Genomic DNA, 21,525 nt, shown 5'->3' with positions numbered 1-21,525 from the left:
AATAGCTGCAGTGGAAATCCATTACAGAACATCAACTTGTCTTTGATTTTCGACTAATTCTAAGACCGTAAAAGGAAAGAAAAGGCTTGAGATGGCAATTTGTCACATCGCCCATCGGGAAATGTAATTATGTGTCGAAGCTGTTTAAAAGGATCATATTTAGTCAGGTATTCTGTTTGTCTGTGATCATTCAGATGTGTGTGAAGCCCCAACACGAGCCTCTCTGCTTGAGTTTGAGCACCATTCTCCATGAAAGCATCTTCATTGCCAATCCTCCGAACCAATCACCATCACTTAGAAGCTCCCTCCGAACACTCTGCTGGATCAATTATGCATGAAAGCTCAATGGACCATGAGAGTCCCAAATCTCTCTCTAATGGAAATAATTTGTTATTTACCAGTTCAGAAATGGTCCCTCTCTGTTTTGGAAAGCGCCACGGCAGCCCTGCTGCTAATGCTGATTCTCTACACTGTGCTGCTCGTGGGAGGGCAAGAATTTATTAGCATGAAAGAGTTTTTTTTTTGTTTTTTTTTTTGATGCAGTTCTGTTAACTCTCCTGCTGTCTTTCGATTTACTGATGCATTCAAAGTAAATTAAACATTCAACGCCAAAGAGAGCTGAGGGGAGACCCTGCCTGGATGTGTTGACGTGAGCATGCAAAATACATCTGTTATTTCTTGGGTGGGGTGTTGGTACCAAGATGACGTTTGACTCCTTTTTTCTTTTACTGTCGATGAGCAGTTTCTAAGCTTTTTTCCCAGAAGTCGCTTTCTGACAATGTTTCATGACCCCAGAGCTGACAAATCCCCTCTATTTAACCTTTGGTGACCCGCTCCAAATCAAATTCACGTGGAGCCGCAAAACACATTTAATGAGATGAGCACAGCTTCAAAAGTTTCATATGTACAATTGATTTGAAACAAAATCTGTATCTCATGTTGCATTTATGAAGTTTCAGTTACAATTTAAGATTGTAAATATTTCTCTATATTTTCAGATGTTTTTGTCCTTAATCAATTTTGACATTTTAGAAAAGAATAGAAACACTTTATACATTAAGTATTGCCCTACACAGGATTCAATCAAACATTTATTTAATATGCTTTACAAACTAAGACTTATAGCTGTGGCTAATATGTATACACAGAGAGGACATTTTCACCATATTATGCATTTTATCTCTTTCCCAAGCAGTTTTGCCTAGGTTTTTCATTTTTAAGCTCTATATTTCTTTCTAATCATTTTTGCACTTTTTCCAATTTTAGTGCTTTTTTTAATCCAAGAAATGAAAGTCATTTTGAACATGACTGGTGTGTAAACAATATAGAATTAAAAGATAAAATGCTTATTTGGTTATAATTTATTGAATGCTTCAAAGAGCCAAAGAACCACATGAGGCTTTAGAGCTTGCAGGTTACAGACCCCATGCAGTAGAATATATAGTCTATATAGACTATATATTCTGTCTCCCAGAGCTGAGCTTGACAAATATATTCACCCTTATTAGTTTCAGATCTTTTTCTTCTTCATGAGTTTCACAACAGCAGCCTGCTGTTAAACTGTAATAGAGGTACATTTATGCAATTGCAGTCTTGAAAGTTGAAATCTGATCTGCTGGAAGATGCTAATTTTGTCTGGTGTTAAAGAACTTTACAACGAGAGACTTCCATTTGAAGTCAGACAGGTTCTCAACACTGTCATAGCTCCGCTCTGATGTAGGTCTGCATTTTCCCTAAAGCGAAGTGTAATTTGGTCACGAGAACAATATCATTATGATCCATTTGATATTTTTAGACACAATTTCCATTCTTTGCTTACACGAGACCGAGACCTGCATAGAAACTGACACACCTCAAAATAACTTATAATCCAGCTCGTCTGAAGTGCCTACTTAAAAACTCTGCCTCTGTAATTACAGACGTCGGCCCAGGACTGTGGGGAGCCTTCAGAGGCTGCTTCTATAGCCATTACAAAGATATACACACTAACTGTGGTGTGTGCCCAACTGAGGGATATATGTCCAAGCAACTGGGGGGAAAAGCTTAAATATTCTGGCAATTTTTATCTCATGACTTCAGCTGAAAAAGCCACTGGGGGCGGGGAGTATTAAATATAACTTTGTGCGGGATTGATGTGAGGCTATTGGCTCCAGTGGTCGGCAGCTGGTTGTAACTGTGTGGCCGTTTAATCTAAAATATTCTTTCAGCAGTTTAACGCAGTAATTAGAGTCGACCTTTTCATTATCCCTCCATTAAAACAGCTACCATTCAGAGTTTCCTTTATTACTTTAATAATTAATGTAGTGATCTAATTCCGGTCAGAACGTTGTTGTCAATGCACCGGTTTGTAAATTCAATATTCTGACGCTGAATCACGCTCAGTTCAGCCGCAACATTAAAACATTGACACGCTAAATTATCTCATTACAGTGGGATCTGTCAGGAGGTGAGACATGTAATGAAGTTGATGAAATGGGACACTGAGAAAGATCTGAACGACTTTGACAAGGACTAAATGGTAATGATGGGAAAGCTGGGTCTGAGCAACTCGAAATGGCAAACCATAAAAACCGTTATTGGCATCTTGAGGCTCATTGACATGGAGGAAAAGTATCTTCTCCATCTACTTTATCCATGTTAGGATTGCAGGAGCTGGTCCAAGATGACATCAGGTCAAGGGCAGGCTGATACGTGTGAGCAATATGGGATCAATAAACTTACAAGAAAGACTTCTTATTGCCAAAGAACCTCAAGAATACTTCACCTATGTACAGGAATAACATGCAAACTCTACATAAAAAGGCTGGCTGAGAGTTAGCTTCGTGTTTCCTGTTCTGAGGTGAGGTGCCCCTACACCAGGGGTGGCCAACCCTGGTCCTCGAGAGCCGCAGTCCTGCATGTTTTAGATGTTTCCCTGCTCAAACACACCTGTTGTCATGATGAGGCTCTGCAGAAAGCTTGACAAGGAGCCACTAATTGCTGTCAGCTGTATTGATGTGAGGAGACATCTAAAACGTGCAGGACCGCGGCTCTCGAGGACCAGGGTTGGCCACCCCTGCCCTACACCGTCATGCAGCTCCAACAAGGCAATGCAAAATGTGAAAAAATTTTGATTTGGGGGTTGTTTTGACCCTTGTTCTGTTCATCTCTGAGAGTATAATGACAGACGGTTACCATGTCTGAAGAATGCAGTTCCGTTTGTTTCATGTCTCTCTCGCCATGTTGTGTGGCGAAGGCATGACGACAAACTGTATCGTCTGTGGAGGGAGTGTACTACTCCCTAGGTGCTGACATTCATTAAGATGTTCCTTTGGCAGCTTCCACCAACCTAAAAATGGAGACAATTTGTCCACCTTCAGGCAGATGCTACACTGTGAAGGTGTTCACTTTATGAAATATCAATTCAAATTCACTGTGGACCAACACATTCATTCAAGGAGGCCAGACCAGTGATTTTGCCGAATTGTGAAACAAATGGACGGCAGTTATTAATCTTCAAAGTAGATGTTTAATCAACAGTGCCCAGGATGGTATGGAATGTCATTGTTTATCTTTTCTTACTCAAATGTGTTTCTTTGTGTAGTTTGTTGATCTGGATTTGCTGTTTACACAATGAAGAAATCTTCCAGTTCTGGCTTGTTTGTTCAATGGCCTTCGATGCAGAGTCTCTTTTGTTGATTAACACATTATGCACATACTGTATGGTTTGGCGATTGCTCATTCTCAAGTTTGTTGTAAACCAACTGTATCAGGGCCGAAATGATTGAAGTAGTTCACATACATTGTTTGTGTTATTTCAGTAGTATCTCTTCATATTGTAGGTGCTGTTTTACACGCTAAAATTTCAAGTGACAATGTATTGTGTTTGGCATTTTATTTTTCAGTAAAAGTTTTACATTTACACAGCAATGTCTTCAAAATGATGTTGTTTTTCTGTTGAACCACAGATGCTGTTTGTTTTTGTAATGAAACCACACACATATGTGCAGAGAACAACATGCTATAAACATTAGCAAGGGGAGTATACGGACATTCATATCAACGGAGGATGAAGTTGGATTGCTATTGCATTCAGAACAGTTGCATTTTCCCCTCATTTACATGGATACGTGTTTTCAGAAAGTTCCACCTTTGGAATCCATTTTCAAAAGTTGCGTTTTCAGTGCTTTTGAGCACCGTTGTCACGTAAATGGACAGCCAAAATGCAACAAAAGTTTTCCATTTTCACATGACAACATTGTATAAACCGGGCCCATCTAAAATAAGAAAGGAGACTGTCTCGAGTGATTACAACAGAAAAAGTGTGACGATTACTTAAAGCCGAGATCTTCATGGACTCGTCCTGACGCTCCAATGTGACAGCATGTTATTTTCAAAGAAGTGCAAGCTCAGCACTGCTTAAAAGGAAGCGAATGTAAAAATATCTAAACAAATTCATACGTTAACCAGGGTTTTGAAGTCCATCCAAGACATCAACGGAGAGATTCTCATTTCCTCCAATTGACTTTGATGTGTGGTGAAGTTTGTCATTGTTAAACCCAGAAGGCACCGCTGAGTTATTTCCACACAGGGGGCCAGTTATGTCAGCCGGGCCTCGGGGCGAGTCGGCTCGGTGCCAACGAGCTTTAGCTACTGTTGGCCGCACAATCCTAAGTTGTCCCCGAGGCAGGAGCGTAGGCCGGAGCTCACGTCCGCAGAGAAATCCCCGGCTCCCCGGCTCCCTGGCTGTGCTTTGTCAGGACCCTCGGTGGAGGATTTACGGTTCTACTAATAGACAATCATTCTCAAAACCTGGAGGAAGAAAAAAAAAAAAAAAAAGCCCACACACATCCAATTAAGGCGAGCCTCCATCCTGCAGGGTATTCTTAATGAAGAAAAGCAGCTTTGGCAGAGTGTTGACCGCAGGCTGCCGGCCTCTTAAGCATTCACCTGCAGCCAAACAATTAACGCAGTTAAATACTTATTGTTGTGAAGCAGAAATCAAGCTTCATTCATTAGTCCTCTGTTCCATATCAACCTGTTTGTTTGTCACACAATGGCAGGGAAAGGAAGTGTTGTGGGACTCTGTGCGATATCTTACAGGAACAGAAAACTCTGATGGGATTAGGAACTCCGGCAAGGTCTGTGTAATTTCTCACTCACTAGCCTTCTGAAAGTGTCCCTGGTTCACGTTTGTATAAAACGTTCAAACAGACTGAGGTCAGGTAAGTGTTTCTTCTCAGATAAAATGCTGCTGTTTTTCTTCTCAGGAACGGAAAGCTCCATCATGAATGTGACTTGATTTCATGTTATTGGAGCGAAACAGAGAGTCTGGTTGGGTAATATGACTTTTAAATCACTTTTTTACTCGATGGCTCTGAAACATCTAAAGCACATCTTTACAACTCAATGTGGTGTAAACAATTTATCAGTTGTTCCCATCTTTACATACCAGTCCCCCCCGTCAATAATATCCATACCATTCATCTGCATACTCTTAGTGACATTTTCTGTCGACATGTAAATGAGGCACAAAAAAGTAGGCCTTGAAATATTCTTGAACAGCATTCTAGTGGTGAAATTCTCCCTTAACAGATATATGTTAATCAATTGTCAATGATGGGTTTAACAGTGGTCCCTAACCTGTAAATCAGTACGTCTTTCGAGGGGTGCCAGAGTTCTCACGGCTGTCCGATGCTTTGCCTGCTCTGATGTAGACAAAACTAGATTTGCACTTGTCTTAATAAAACCAGGATGAGACACTTTATGTATGTATGTTGTTGAGAATAGGTCTGTCTGCCAATGTTTGGCTCACTGTAACGTTCTGGAAAATCAAAAATGGGTAAACAGGTCCACAGATGTTTTTTAGAGGCACTCTGGGGGGTGCTCAATGGGAGGAAAAAAGGTGGAAACCATTCTTGGTTTTGAAGGTTGTTTTTACAAGTAGGAGAGATGTCAGCAGCTGTCAGCAGGTCTTTTACCACAACAGGCAACAACAGTAGTCCTTTTTATAGCACGTCAAATCAAAGCGGCGGAGGCAGGGAGCGTCTCACTTTCAGCTTTCGCTATGAGCCAAGCTTAAAAATCCAGCGCAGACGACGTTACTCCCCTGCCTGGTAAACAGCAGCATCATTCAAAACCTGAGTGAAGCTTGTAACACAGGCCTACTGTCGTCACTTTGTACAGTCCCTCCAGGATCCACTTGTTTGTGAACGCTGTGGTTGCAAGAAAAAAACGTTTTTGCAGCCAGTTTTTAAAAGAAGGTGGGTGTTTTACTTGTGCATTTTTTTTTCTGAAATTACGAAAGGATCATAGGTGTAGGAGATGATCCCAGCAGACTGTGGGTGAAGGCACAGTACACCTGGATAAGTCACCAGAGAGGTTTTATGCACTGGAGATTTTACTAGTTTGATTAAGTTCATTTTGTTCTCAAGTATTTTGCTTTCTTCTTTTCAGGCAAGCAGTTTCTTAAAATGCACCTTTGACATGTTTGGATGGTCGTCATCAGATATGCCATCTTGAAACATCTTGGACGTTTCCGATGAAGGCAGAAGAACGCAAGCAACATACTTTGAGATTTTACTGTTTTATTATCAGACCATTGTGAAAGTTCATGGCTGTAACATGTAGAACATAAAGATGTTGCCCCCATTTGCACAAGCCATACAAGAGTATGTGAGTTTTAATGTTATGACTATATCAACATCGAATCTCATTTAGATTTTTAACTCGCAACCAGCGGTGTGCCGATCCCTAGAGAAGTGGGTATACGCTCAATATTTGCACGCTTTTAAAGCAGCCCATAAATGCTTTTTTTTCTTTCTTTTTTTGAAACTGTAGCATTTTACACGACTGTTTACTTAACATTCCTTCATAGTGTTTATTCACTGTCGCATCATTTTGGTATAATTTGCTGGTTAGCAATATTTGCCAATATTTACCCACCCTACTCTTACTCTGATTGGCTCGTCAGCCTTCAGCTGATTAGCCAGTCAAATCGGTGAACACTAATTAGAAATAGAGTAAGGCGGGTCACGGCTTCATCAATCTAGGGGGAAAAAATGGGCAAACTGGCTCATACATACTGCTGAGTGGTGCATCATGGGGCATTTGGAAGTGGGTGTACGCAATGCTGACTGAAAATTAAATGGGTATACACTTTATACCCACATATACCTTTGAAAAAACAAACCAAAAAGCAGTGGTTTGGGAACTTGTATCGAATTCTAAGATTTTATTGTCATTCCTTTTTACTCAAATATGGGAAAAGGCATTGTCAAACCAAGATACTATACTGTAGGTCAACAATCCATCAATTGAGAAGGGGTCTAAAGGATTTGCCACAGGAAGTCTTTAGAACTTACAAATGATTTCTCTTTCGTCTCTTCTTGCAAGTAGGCTTTTGTAAAATGTTACAAATATCTACTTGCCTGAAGAAAAGAAGCTGAAAATACTTATAAACAAGCTAAAGGCATAATGAAATTTCTTCCAACACAGTCTGAGGGCACAGTAGGCACGTCAATAAAAAGTCAATAAATCCCCAGATGAAAACCCAAACAGTGTGAAATATACAGGTGATTGTCATGGACAGCAGGCATTAACGTGGAATAAGTAACATTAAACAAATTTACCGGTGAGAATGTCATGCTTGAACTGTAATTTAATCAGCCCACATTGGGACACTCGGTTGCTTTTAATGTGCAGGTTTTAGAATACGTGGTGTCGAGCTGATCTCCACGCTCAGCCCACGGCGGTGGAAGCCGAGTGCGTCTGATCGCCTTGGGGGAATCGTACAAAGGCAGAGAACAAACAGTGGAGCCACAACAGGTCCCTTTGAAACGATTCAGGTTCAGCATACAGATTCTTGGCTCCTGCGTCTCATCACAGCGTGCACAACGATGGTATGTGGTGACGACGTGAGGCGGACCAGCTGTGGAGCTGTCGTGGTTTGTCAGAGGACATTCGAGCCGATGCTTGGATACGGCGTCTCTGTGTGCGAGATCTGAAGATGACCTGATTGAACTTCTGAACACACACAGTCCAGTCAGTTAAATTATGAGACATAATCATACACGGTTACTTCTATCTGATTGAAATATCTTGTGCCGCATGCTTGAGGTATTTGACATGGCTGATGTCACGGAGCGTTTGCGCTCGGTTGCGGACTCGCCTGTCAGACCACCACTGAGGCGTTTGCGTTAGATTACGTGAGGAACTATTCTGCCACTGCAACGGATCAGCCATGTTCATTAAAAGATATTTCAGTGTGTGGGGTGGCAGGTCAGAAAAAAGCTGCGATAGGAGTACATACTTTAGAAAGATGGTCTACTTTGTACTGTTTTCTCCTCCTAGTTGCAATTGTGAGCGCCTGCCTACAGACTCTTCTTGACCCCCGAAGAGAGCTTGTGGAAACTGGGACCAAGATAGTATAGAAGATGCTTTCGAGCTGGAAGATGGGAGACGAGACCACATCAGTCATTAGAGCCTTCGCCGACACGACTGTTTCCAAACCACTTTTTTGATCAGCACAGACCATTGCAGACTGGGAACACCCTGCTGTGCCTGCAGTTTTGGCTATCATCGGAGCCGGTCGTCACATCTTCATTAATGGCCCTCATCAAACTGACTCAAACTATATACATGTCAATTTTCTTCTTCTCAGACATACAAAATGTTCAATGCAGTTCAGAGTATCCTTTCTTTTTTGGTATCCCTCCCCCACTAACAGTTGAAGTGAAGATCACTGTCTCTTTATCATGTCACCTGTCAGTGGTCATACTAATTCAGTCTCTTGTTAATTTTCTTCTCTGCTTTGTTCTGGTTTTATGGTCAGTGATTTAAAATCTACTTCTACACCTGTTCTTCCCTTGTCATGTTGGGGGAGCTTGCGCCTTTTAATGACTGATCCACACTTACGGAGTTGTCATGGCCTCACTGGTTTGACTTGAGTTTCCTTTTGGGCCCAGAGTTTTCTGGGGCTCTGAGCCACCATTTGCCTTGGAGCAGAGAATGACCACACCATGTTAGAAAATAGGGCTCAACCAGTTAATTGGTCAGTTGTAGAGGAGGACAATCGATAATCGGCGAAGAGTTGGACAATTACCGATTGTCCTCTAAAGCAGGGGTCACCAAACTTTTTCAAACTGGGAGCCACTTCATAGGTACCGAGTCATACAAAGGGCTACCAGTTTAACACACTCCTCTTAAATAACAAATTTGCTCTTTGTCTTTAGTTATATATCATTTTATTAAAGATACTCATCTCCGTGAAGACACTGATCACATTAATGATTTCTCACAATAATTATCAACAATGACTTAAGGTGGGAAACGGATAACATACTCAACACTTTATTTCTATTAATCTCAGTAAAATAAACATGGAAATATAATTTCAATAGCAAATATGTCCTGAAAAAAATCTTCACTGACACTGACAAACCGATTTAATAAATCATGAACTGTGTTGCACCATGTTTGAAAAGTTATACATTATTTAATGTTTAAGAAAAATGTACTTTCATATTTTTAATTAAATGACATCACATTTTCAAAAAAATAAACAAATCTGGTCATTTTTAACAAAATTATAACCGTTACATTTTGTGCACACATTTGAATTGAACACAATTTTTCATTAATTTAACCTCTATTTACAACATTTCAACTTTTCCATGACGCCACCATGTAGCCACTGACAACGTGTTTCTAATGGGAACACTGGCTTTGCATGCTGTTCACCAGTGTGTTGTAATCTGGTCTGTAACTGGACACTGCAACTCTGAGTGGGTCTTGCAGATGTGCATCAGTGAGGCATGTTCTGTGTTTGTCCTTGATGAAGTTCACGCCGATTCGCAGAAATCGGTTGAACCAAACAGGCTGGCAACCTTAATAGCTGCTGTGCACACATCACTGTACCTTTCTGTGTCAACGAGGCACCAAAGGTTTGGTGCTGCCTTGTACACTTTGAGGTGGAGGTTATTTTGCATTGTTAGTATTTCAATCTCCACCTGTCCAGCATCCAAGTTGAATGTTGCACTTAGTTGCTCAGCAATGCATGTTACAGTATGTCCACATTCATGGAAGGATTGGAAATGAATGACACAAATGGCTCAACTTGATCAAGGTCACATCACAAAACCTATTCTCAAACTCTTGCTGCCCAAGTCTGTGTATGACTTCACTGTACTCTTCTGCAACTTTGTCAAATGTCTCAGATGCAGAAGCATTGTCTTTCAGTACCGACTGCACATCGGGAAAGTGCAGCACCATTTTTCTTTGTAAACCTATATCAGCCACAGTCTTCCCTTTGCCTTGCCGCTCAGAATTCAGCTGGTTTTGTTTCCCGGTAATGTCAGTTAAAAATGCAAGGTCAAGTGTCCACTCTGTAGGTACATATTTGAGCTCTGATGTTGAATAAAGATGGGAATTTTTTTTTTTTTTTGTCCAAAGTTGTAAATCATCTGGATTAAAGGTCTAATTTAGTTTTATATAGAAATGAATCCGACTTTGTGGCTTCTGTCCGGTGCTTTTTAATGTGTCAACCCATTGTTCTTGTTTTGTGGGGCACAGCTTAACTGTTCTGGCCGAAGCAAGCTCCTCTCTGTCCCTGGCAGCTGCAGTGTTTAACAAGCTTCTCACCTGCCAGTTGTTTGTTTGGGGAATTCAGGATGAACGGCTGGACGATGATCTAGTATTTCAAAAACTTTATTTCACTGCTTTTTTCTCTCCAACGGATGTTAGAAAGATTCCCATGCACACCTCCCATTTGTGGTTTCCTTTTCATTGATTGGTTTTGCTACACTGCAAACAAGTCTTTTAACCAGCGATCATCGATTGTTCAAACTTAACATTTGTGCTGGAGGAAGAGTTCACTTCTTCTTATAGGGGTCAGCGCTGGAAATAAAACGTAGTCACACTGGCTGTGTGTTGACAAGAATGTGAAGGTTAGAACCATATTGCAGTGCTCTATTTACAACTTGGCTTGAAGGAACAATACTATCTGACTGTGGAGACCAACTGACTGTGGAGTTGCTTTTCACATGTTATGGAAATTGAATATTCAATGCTATACATGTGCTTCAAATGTATCCTCACCACAATGCAGACTCTTTTCTACGTTGCGGAGGGTGGCCCAGGCGGAAATAAAGGCTGAACTTGAGCCTCGTTGCTCATTAGATTGATGTCGGCCAGAGAGCAGAACGACCTCCCTCGGTTAGGCAGCGTTGTGTGGACTTGCAGCGAAATACGAAACAATACGTGATCAAGTTTAGCGAAACACTAAACTTGATCACTGTGACAGGCGAAGACTTGAAGTATGGCTGAAAAGAACAAATTTTGTTTTTTGTTGCCATGCATAAAAAGTATTATGACATTCAGTTGAGCTCCACAATCATATTAATGGATCATGAAGGCACTTTAAACAGTCATTACAAGCCAAAATGCTCTAAACTCAGTCAAGTAGTCAACACGTTGAGATCATTTTAATTTTGTTTGGACTAACTGCCTCTGTATACTTGTCACACGGTATTTATATCCACTTGGCAACATGGTAATCAAGCTACAGGCAGGAACAGTTTAAATGGATTTAATGTCATTCACTTGTACCAACAAAGAAATATGTCTGACATAATTTTGTTTTTAAGTTGGATTTGACACAGTAATTGTTTGCTTGTTGCTGCAGAGTGTTGTTGGATTGTCTTGAGAGTGAGCCATTCAAGCAATATGAGGAAACATGTACTTGGGTATAGGAAAGATTCGTGCTTTCAAGAATATCGGTGCAAGTACGCCCAAAAAAACTACTCAAAACAGTCATGTCAGGATTATAGACCTGTCATGTGGCCATAAAACCATCTGGGGTGATTATAATGTGATAACTGGGACTAGAAATGGTACCAAAGTACAAGGTCTCGTATCGAGGGCAGAACTGCACTTTGCTTTTGTATGGGAGTGGACATGGCTTACTGGTTCAGCAGAAGAAGGGTCCAGATCCTTTATACATGACAACAGTGCTCAGAGCCATTTTTTAAACTTTTGGAAAATTGCTTCCACAGTGTACTCTTTTGTCAACGCTCTGACTCAGTCATCATGGAAACGTCCTCCCATTGTTAATGTTTATGGGGTATTGTTCTCTGTGCGCATGTGTGCTTGGTTTAATTACGAAACAACCAACAGCACCACTTGGCTCATCGTGACAGCTCTGTGATAAACTGGTGTCTTCTCCAGGTTCTACCTTCCACTCTGTGCTGATCGGAGTGGACTCACGCCTCCTGAACACCTCCGTCCTGATGAATCCGGTAGAGAAGAAAATTAATAAGGGCTCTTACAGACACCTTTACCACCACCTGTGGTCACCCGTCTGTTCAAACAGTCTGAAAATGGTTTGGAAGTTTGTTTGAAGTCCCTTCATCATGGAGTTAGAGCCTCAACTTGTTTTGTACCTGAAGCAAGTGTTTTTTTGGATCAAGCACAAAAGCTAATGAATTAGATTAACTTCCAACATTTTCTATCAGAGAAGCTTTTTACCGTTTGGACGAGGTGGCAGATGGGGCCTGGAGTTTGCTGAGAAATGGTGACTGAGGTTCTTTTTTTTTTTTTTTTTTCAAGCTCCTGTCGAGAGAAAAAAAGAAAAGCATTAAGGAGTGCTTTCTTATGGAGCTGCTGTGAAGTGTGCGCTTCACTTCCCCGGTGCAGCATGGGTCAGCGCACGGCTCTTCTGTGAGCTGCTGAGAATCAAACGATGGATCGGTGCTGTTGTGAGAATGAACAACTAACCACATGAAAAAAAAAAAAAAAAAACTTGTTAATGTTTCCGAGCCTGGGATTCAAACAGGTGGACATTTGTGTTGATTCAAAGAGGGATATACAGCAACAAAGCGTTCTGTAGCTGCTCTTGCATACTTTTTCTCATATTTCAAGTTTCTTGCGTTTGGTGTGTCATCATTTATCTCCTGCTGGGGGAGAGGATGAGTGAGGGAGTTTTATGGCCTCCCTTGTATTTTCAATATGTTTGTTTATTCCATTACATTCAGTTCGAATAATGTGTTTAACTGTCCATTCATGTTATCTCCTTCTTATCACGATTCATTCTCAAATATCAGGGAGAACTATTTCCAATGTCCTCCTCTTTACAGTCTCTAACCTGCCTTGTTTTTTGTTGTTGAACCTCCACAGATGACGACTTGATGTAAAAGACGTGACCGCACAGAGAAAAAAGTGAAAGAAGACGTCGACCCTGGTAAGTGAACAGTTTGTGATACAGAGAAACTCGCCAACAATGACATGAAAGCTCTTCTTTTATATAAATGAAAAAAAGATTCAAACTGGGCTTGAACATTTCAGACATCATGCAAAGTTATCACCGAAGGCTTTTCCCTGCCACTTCTACAGTTGTATATTTTATAAACAAAAAACAAATTCTGTGAATAGTTAATACTCCATGCTGACAGAGGTAAACGATACACTGCATGTGAACAGATATTAGCAGTCGTTCGCATTTTTTTACTTTAAAAAAATTATAAAAAGTACAATGTTGACAGTAAAACCAAACTAGTTTTTATGATATTATGAAAAGTTTAAAACAGATGTTGTCATGTATTCTCAAAATGGACCCAAGCTGCTGAAACTGAACCCACAGTTGGGTCCAAATGTTAAGAAATTAAGACGTTACTCTGGTTCTTTGGTCAATCAAGGGTTAAGTGTACTTTTCACCTTATTTTTCTTTTTGTTAACTGCAATTCTATTATAATCAAAAAAGTCTGCGCTGGTTGTATTTTTGTTTCTAATATGTTGTTGACATATAAAAAAAAAAAATCTCATGTATTGGATTTGATGTGTATTTTCCCCTCACAATTTTGCGACGGTGTCCATTATGTACAATGAAAATATCCGAAACATAAGAAGTGCTTTAAAACGATAGGTAATACTTGTGAAAATGAGAAAAACAGACCCACTGCCTGAGGAAACTTTAAAATTCCCTTGTGAATGTGGAAATACAATATGTAAATTATGGATGAAAGAGACGACTCAGACGGACAGCTGTGCTTCTCCTCCATCTTATCTGTCCGTCACACATCCGTCTGTACATGTGAATCGAGGCGACCCCTCTCCGATTGTTTTCTCCAGCCAGGAAATATTTGACTTGAGGAATGTTGGACCGAGGATCTCTTCAGCAGCAGGTTCAGCGCTCAGGATGCTGAAGAACTGCCTTTATTTTGTGATTCCTCTGGGAAGTACGCGTTCGTCCGAGGACAAAAATCAGTTTTTACAAAATAACTGAGGCGTTAAATTCGCATTATGTGCGCTGCATTCCAATAAATAATCCTGGAGCAATTAATCATTTATGCTCATTATGGACACTTATCTCGTACTGTTTCCTCTCCTGAGCTTGTTTCGAGGCTTTGTCCCCTCATACATGTGCTCCCCTTATACTTGGATGTTATATGAATAACAAATGTTCGGCTTTTGCCCACAGAAGAACAAGCTGCTCTCACTTTTCGTCTGCAGGAGGAGAAATATTCTCCTCCAACATGTGAACGTCCTTGGTCATTTTAAAACAGCCGAGCCCGCCGTCACGGATCAGTGCACTGTCTGCACAAGTGGATGTGGTGATCGCAGGTCTGATGCTGCTGGTGGGGGAACAAAACGGATAATATTTGATCCCACAGAATCTAGATATTTCCAATAAAAAAAAGAGGTTTCAGGCTTTACTCTGACACCATCATACACACATTGACTTTCAGTGTTTTCATATGTCTTTTATTGTTACAACCCAGCTGTTTGACATGGAAGGATTGATACTTAGTTGTGATCTGCGCCACTTCAAGTGTTGCAGAGGGCTTCATCCCACCTACCATTGGGCAAAAGAAGTCACCAGTACATCCCATAATGGCCCGGTTTCCACCACGATGTGTGAATATGGAAAACTTTCGTAACGTTTTGAGTGTCCGTTTCCACGACAACGGTCCTCAAAACCACTAAAAAAGGTTCCCAAGGTGAAACCTTTTCAAAACAGTCTCTTCGTGCAAACGAGGGTAATTGAAACTTTTTGGAAAATGCTCTGGGGTTGTCTCTGTGGAAGCAGGAGGGGAAACATAACTTTTCTAAAATGCTTCTCACTGCGCATCTGCGTCACAGCCGTAGTAAATAGTTGTTCTGCACATGCTCAGTGGATGGACAATAACAATGTTTCCTCCAGAGTGTCATGACTCTGATGTCCATTTTCTCTGGGGACTTGATAGTTTTATAGTTGACAGTCAGTGAGTGTCCATGTTCTCCCATTGTTAATGCTTATAGGGTATTGTTCTCTGCTGCATGTGTGTGTGATTTCATTACACAAACAGCAGCACTAACAAGCACTTGTGGCCTGGCATGCCAACTTCATATTGTTTTAGCATTTCTGCAATTTTTGAATCATTTTCATAACCTTGCAGTGTAAATGCAAAACTTTTCTGAAGCAAATATGATGCATTTCCACTTGAAACTTTGGCCAACGTGGCCAAATAGACACATTCACACCTGAGTGTTGATTCGCATCCACCAGTGGATCTCCCTTGAAAGTCTCAGGCTCGTATCAGCAGGGGAGAACATGCAAACGCCTTCATAGCTCACCACTTCACCCCTGTGCAGCACCTGACTTGACTCGATGAGTATAGATATGCGTGCTCCTGCAGACTCACTGAGAGAAAAACAAACTCTGCAGCACAAACATGCAGGCCCATTTCATCGCCCCACAAATGATACACGCGCGTTTTCAGAATACAAATCTCCACACGTGAAAAATGAATTTGTGTTGTGGTTCTGAGTGTTGGAGGAGAAGGATTCATCCGCACGGCGGAGTGCAGCATAATGCTCAATAATGTGCAGCATGTTTACAGTCAGCTTTACAGTATCTGTGCAGATTTTTAACGACGACCCCCCCCCCCCCCCCCCCCCCCCCCCCCCCCCCCCCCCACCCAGGCTTCACTTACACTCAAGGATTTTCTTTTTATTCTCTCCCTCCTATTTATCCCCTCTTCTGTGGCCTCTTCTAATTCCTTTAAAAGTCAGGCCAAGACCCAATCTTTATTCCAAATGATGGATTCCTGTTTTTAGCCAGACACAAGATTGTTTTATAACGGGAAATCCATCTTTTTTCCCTTCGCTCTCTTTGTACCACCTGATGGATTTGTGGTCCGGTGCCAGGCCTGCTCGGGGAAGCTGCCGGCGGCTCGCAGCCTTTTCGGCCGTGATTGAAGACGGATGTATTAAATCGTGACACTTCATGTCAGCCCGGGATAAGATGACTGGCTGAGCCGCTCCGCCACGTCACCGTCCCACGTCTTGCTGCATCTCCCCTTCCTCTCTGTATCCATCATCCATCTCTCTGCACCTCCCTTAATTTATAGTCACGTCACTTTAGCGTTCCCTTTATTAACCTGACATGTAATTCCATAAATTGGAAGCCGAATGAGACTAAATGAATCCAATCCACCACAGAACAATAACAATGGGATAAAATCAGATTAGCTGAGAGCTAATCTGTGCTTACACTTACAGCCGCACTAAGAAAGATTTGCATTGTACAAAACTACACTCATAAACTGAAAGTGTGACTCAGATGGGATTTATTCCTCCAGGAGGGGTTAAATAATTTGAATAGTTCCTACACTCTGACTTTAATCCCATCTGGAACATATTTTCTCATGTTTCCATTCCTTCTTCAGGCTGGTTGTTTGCCCACTTCGACACTTTATTTATTCAGTTGTCAAATATACATCAAAACTACAGTGTTGTACAATATACTAGAGTGGTTTTGTTAACTAATTTTAAGAGAATCTAAATTATAAGAATGAGAAGAAGATGGAACACCAATTTCAAAATAGACTAATTTTTCATGATTGCTTTGATATATATTAAATTTATTGTGATTGACATCGACATTTGCAATATTCATATCACAAAAGACAAAAGTGTAAGAAATTTGGCCAATCTGATTAAGCTTTTCTGTGCTAGCTTGTATTAACAAAAGATTTCACTTAATTTATTTCAATATTGCATCAACCTCGAGGAAACTATCCAACACTCCAAGACAAAAGTCAATCAGTGCACAAACCCTAATGACTAAAAACAATAAAAAATGAACTGCTCAACTTCTGATCACACATCAAACCTGATGTTTTTTACTATGAGATGGTCAAAGTTGCCATTTTCGTCTTTGCAGCTTCGTTGTTCAGTTTCTTGTTGCAAAGGTTAAGAAACCATACAAATAATGCATTTTGAGGGTGAATTGGTTTGGAATACCGAGTGGTCAAGTCTGCAGCACATGTTGCCAAAACTCCCAGTCACAAGGAATGGCCGATCAGGCACTATATTATCGTAACAAATCACAGTTATTACTGCAAGAGGGTGCTGTGTCATCTCGATGCTGCATGTTCTCTGGTTTCCTCCCACAATCCAAACCCCTGTCAGTTTGTGCAATTAGTGACTCTCGGTTCCCTCTGTGTGTGTGATTGTGTGTCTCTTTTGCTGCCACATATCAATTGAGTGTTGCCCACTACGTATTGTGAGGGAATCATGGTGATATCGTTGGTCTTGGCTCTAAGTCGGTGGTCCTACATCACACTGTGAGACCGGTGTCATGGTGTTGTGATCAAAGACAACCTGCAATAAAATTCTGACTGTGTCAGAAGTTTGGGGTGATGGTGACGGCTGCTGCGACCTACATGAAGTGACTCGCCAATAGAAATGCAGTATGAAATGATGGACTGAGACACTGGAGCTAAACCCAGATAGATGCTTTGTGACTACAATGGCAAAACACGCCAAAAAAAAGTATGTGGGATGTAAAGGAAACCTTTTTTCCCCTAAATGCCACAAGGGTGAGAGTTTCGCTAGTTTCTTTTTTAGAATGGCTGGCGTACGCTGATGATGTTTTATTCTTGTCCATGTACATCGTAGAATGTGATTCAGCTTGTGTTCTCATCGTGCAGTCTGCATACAGAAAGCTTCACCCAAAGTTCATTAGATTCATGTCGTACAGTGTGGCCAGCTGTCATCTTATCAGATTGGTGTAACCGCAGTGTGCAGTGGGCTTTAGACTCGATCCTGTGACCCAAATCAGAAGGTGCAGTTGGTCCAGGAGGCTCAGACCAGGAACATTTCTGCTGTGAGGCAGCCGTGCCAACCACTGCACCACACAGTCAGTCGCAATGATAATATAAAAGAACATCTTCATCTTTCAGGTTCGGTGTAGAGTTAATTGAAAATGTTAATTTCTGTTCATGTTTTTGATGCTTGATGGAATCGTTCCTGGTGGGTTATCTGCATCACAGGTGGAGGCACTTTACGATCAGATGTTACTGAATTGTTAGTTTTGAGAGTGACACAGCTCTGCTTGTCGGTATTATTCAGCAGTATCTGTTGTGCACGCTGGAGTGTGGGAACGAGGTGCAGAAATTAAGAGGAGCCAGGATGTCACTCTTGCTTGAGCAGTAGCTCGAACCTAGTCTGGAAAGCACCACGTCGCTGCTTCACGGGGAGAATTACCTGCTCCACACGTTCAGCCGCTGTCTATTGTTTATTTGCGGCGTGAACTCGGCGAATGGTGCCAGGACCCCACAATGTGTCCCCGAGGATGCCGGGCTTGTAGCTGCTGGCAGCTGAAAGCATGAACCTGTAAAATGTCAGCTGCTCTCTGATAATAGAAAGCCGGTCAGTCATTAGACTGTGTGTGTACCAGTTGGTCTTACTGTTTCTGGAGCAATAATGTCATTATAAATTTGTGTCTCTTTGTGATTTCGTGCCTGTAGCAGTCTGTATGCTGTCCTGTTTGAGTGTGTGAGCACAGAAACTCACACTGATCTCTGTTGTCGCTGCTGTCTGACTTCTCTGGCACACCACACAAGGCTGGTGGGGCTTTTCTTTATGTGACAAACAACCCTGCTGTTACCTCCAATACGGTCTGTCAACATACTCATATACTGTCTGCACCCTGTGTGCTTCTGCCATACTATACACTGACGTACTATTTTCAGGACACAGTAGTTTTTCTGTGGTCACATATTTTACATTACAGACATACAGTTTGTCTAAAAGACATACTGTAGTTGCAAACAGTTTTTGTTATTTTTACCTCTGACTTAGCATTTTAATGCTCTTGGGGCTTTAATACAGCATCTGGATCTGCTTTATGTTTGAATGTTGTTCTGGTGGCTTGCACCGTCACGTAAGATGACCCTGATTAGATCATGTTCGGAGATTGCAGCGGGTTAGAGGGTTTTCACCAGAAACCCAGCCCCAATACAAAGGCTTACATGTAAGGTTTGGTTAATTGCTCAATGTGTATGTGAAGAATTGTTGATTTCTCTCAATGTTTTCAACATTTCCATGTTGTACCCTGTCTTTGCCTCCTTGGCAGCTGGGTAAGACCCCAGCTCACTTCTACCCCAACTTGGATGGAGTAGATATAAAAGATGCATAAATGGATGGATGGTCAGACCTTCTCTATAGAAATAAACCAGAAAATTTCAGGTGAAATTTGTGTGCGCCTGCTGCTTGCTGCCGATGAGTATCCCCTCTATTTTATGCCTTTTCAGTAAAATCTTATCCCCTATGACTGGTCAATTGTGATTGCGTGCTTTTTGCAGAAACAATTTGGTGAATCGTTAACAAAAGTCACATTGTTCTAGTCCGTTATATTCTGCATGTTTTGATGGGCTTTTTGGCTATATGCTCCAATTTTCACCAAGATCCCATCCACACTGACTGGCACATTTTTTGCAGGTTCTTGCAATTATTGCAGAAACAGTTTGTTGAATTATTAAACAAAAGTCATAGCACACTATTCCCAGATTTGCCACATGTTTTGAGGTGAAGAAAAAGTATTCATGTGCACAGAATAATGTTGGGTAATTGGGATATAGAGGGAGTGAAATTAGCATGTACTGTGGGGCTGAGCTGGAGATCATACTGGGATTATTGTCCTATCATTCGCCCTGTCATCTCAAGGTTGTTGTGACTGATGTGAGACTCTTGTTGTATGTATTGATCTCCGCCAGGTACTCCAGCTTCCTCTCACCATCAACAGACATGTTTGCATTAGATTGAACGCAGCAGTTTTGGACCGTCTTATGTTTGTGATCAATGTTAAGATGAACTTCATCCTTCCCAAGGGGCGACATAATAATGAATGACAACATTTATATAACAATAGCACATATCACAACCTATTTACAGTGAAGCAAAACAATTTCAGCAACTCCAGTTTGTCCATGTCTTAGACAGACCAAACAGACCAACAGTAGAAACAGAGAATGGCTATGGCCTGAGGCATTTTTTTTTATTGTTGTGATATGGTACAAGCTGTTGACAGTTTTTTGTGTAATTTTACAGCATGTTTTAACCATACACTCCCGCCTGGTTTGATTGTCAAGTGTGAGCCACCTGAACAAGCAGACAAAAGAAAATATCAGAACAGAGTCGATGAAACATTGTCAAACAAGTCAGATCAACATTACTGCTTTAGTTTCTTATATAAAAAATACCATACTAAAACCTACAGCTTGAACATGGTGCTCAAAAAGCAGTGTGTCGATAAATCTGGTTGTTTATGAGAGGAAAACGCAGAAGGCTTTTTTCCTGAAATAAATCTATATTTCTTTTGTGCATCTTGACTGAAGTCTTCTAATACAAGGCCATGATCAATGTCATATTCATTCAAAAGAGAAACTATGTTGTTGGCAACCTTAATAACTCAGGTGCTTGTATGAACGTCATTGAGTGGCATTCTTTTTCAGGGTTTTCTCTGACTTTAACCCAATGCTAGCTGGGAGGGACGCACACTCTTGTTTCATGTCGTTAGGTCCTGTTTCCGACTGACAGTGTGTTGTTTTTGTTTCAGAAAATGTTCACGTTTCCACAGGAATGTTGTGAAAACGATGTTGGCCTACGCAGAAAGTGATATAGTTGTCATGTTGGGCTGCCGGTGGTCATTTTTGTCATGAAATCAAACACATGCACACAGAATACAATATGCTATAAAAATTAACAAGGGAGAGTACATGAAAATTTGTATGGACAGACAGCCAAGTTGGATTGTTATCACAGTGACCGTTAACTATCAAACTCCCAAGTCCCTGCAGAATATGGACTGGGAGTCATGACACTCTGGAGGAGACATTATTGTTGATGTCCGTCGAGTGAGCATGGGCAGAGCATTTTACTCTGGCTGTGGTCTACATGTGCAGTAGCAGCATTGCAAAAAAATTGCAGTTTGCCCCATTTCCATAGAGACAGAATTGGAGCGTTTTCGTAAAGTTCCACCTTGGGAGCGGTTTTCAGAAAGCTGTGTTTTTAGTGGCTCTTTGCACCATTGCCCTGAGAACAAACTCCCAAAGCGCAACAAAAGTTTAACATTTTCATTTTAACATTGTCATGTAAACAGGGCCTTAAATTCTTCCAGGTATTCCAGCTTCTTCTTACAATCCAAAAACATGATTATTAGTGTTTCTACGTTGGGTTAATTGGTGATCATGAAGTATCTTCAAGGCTGACGCTGTGAACAAAGGC

At 41.2% G+C, this 21,525-nt stretch overlaps 1 protein-coding gene across 1 annotated transcript in view; it reads left to right on the top strand.

Annotated features, from left to right (window-relative positions):
* The window catches only part of cemip (cell migration inducing hyaluronidase 1), a 215,541-nt gene that overhangs the window by 19,214 nt on the left and 174,802 nt on the right, over positions 1–21,525 (top strand). Inside the window, exon 2 of the mRNA XM_080501910.1 lies at positions 13,153–13,216. The gene's annotated coding sequence lies outside the window, so the exon portion shown is untranslated. The remainder of the gene's footprint in view (positions 1–13,152; positions 13,217–21,525) is intronic.

This window comes from Blennius ocellaris, assembly GCF_963422515.1.
Source record: "Blennius ocellaris genome assembly, chromosome: 1".
Taxonomy (NCBI): domain Eukaryota; kingdom Metazoa; phylum Chordata; class Actinopteri; order Blenniiformes; family Blenniidae; genus Blennius; species Blennius ocellaris.
This window is presented reverse-complemented; position numbering and strand designations above follow the sequence as displayed.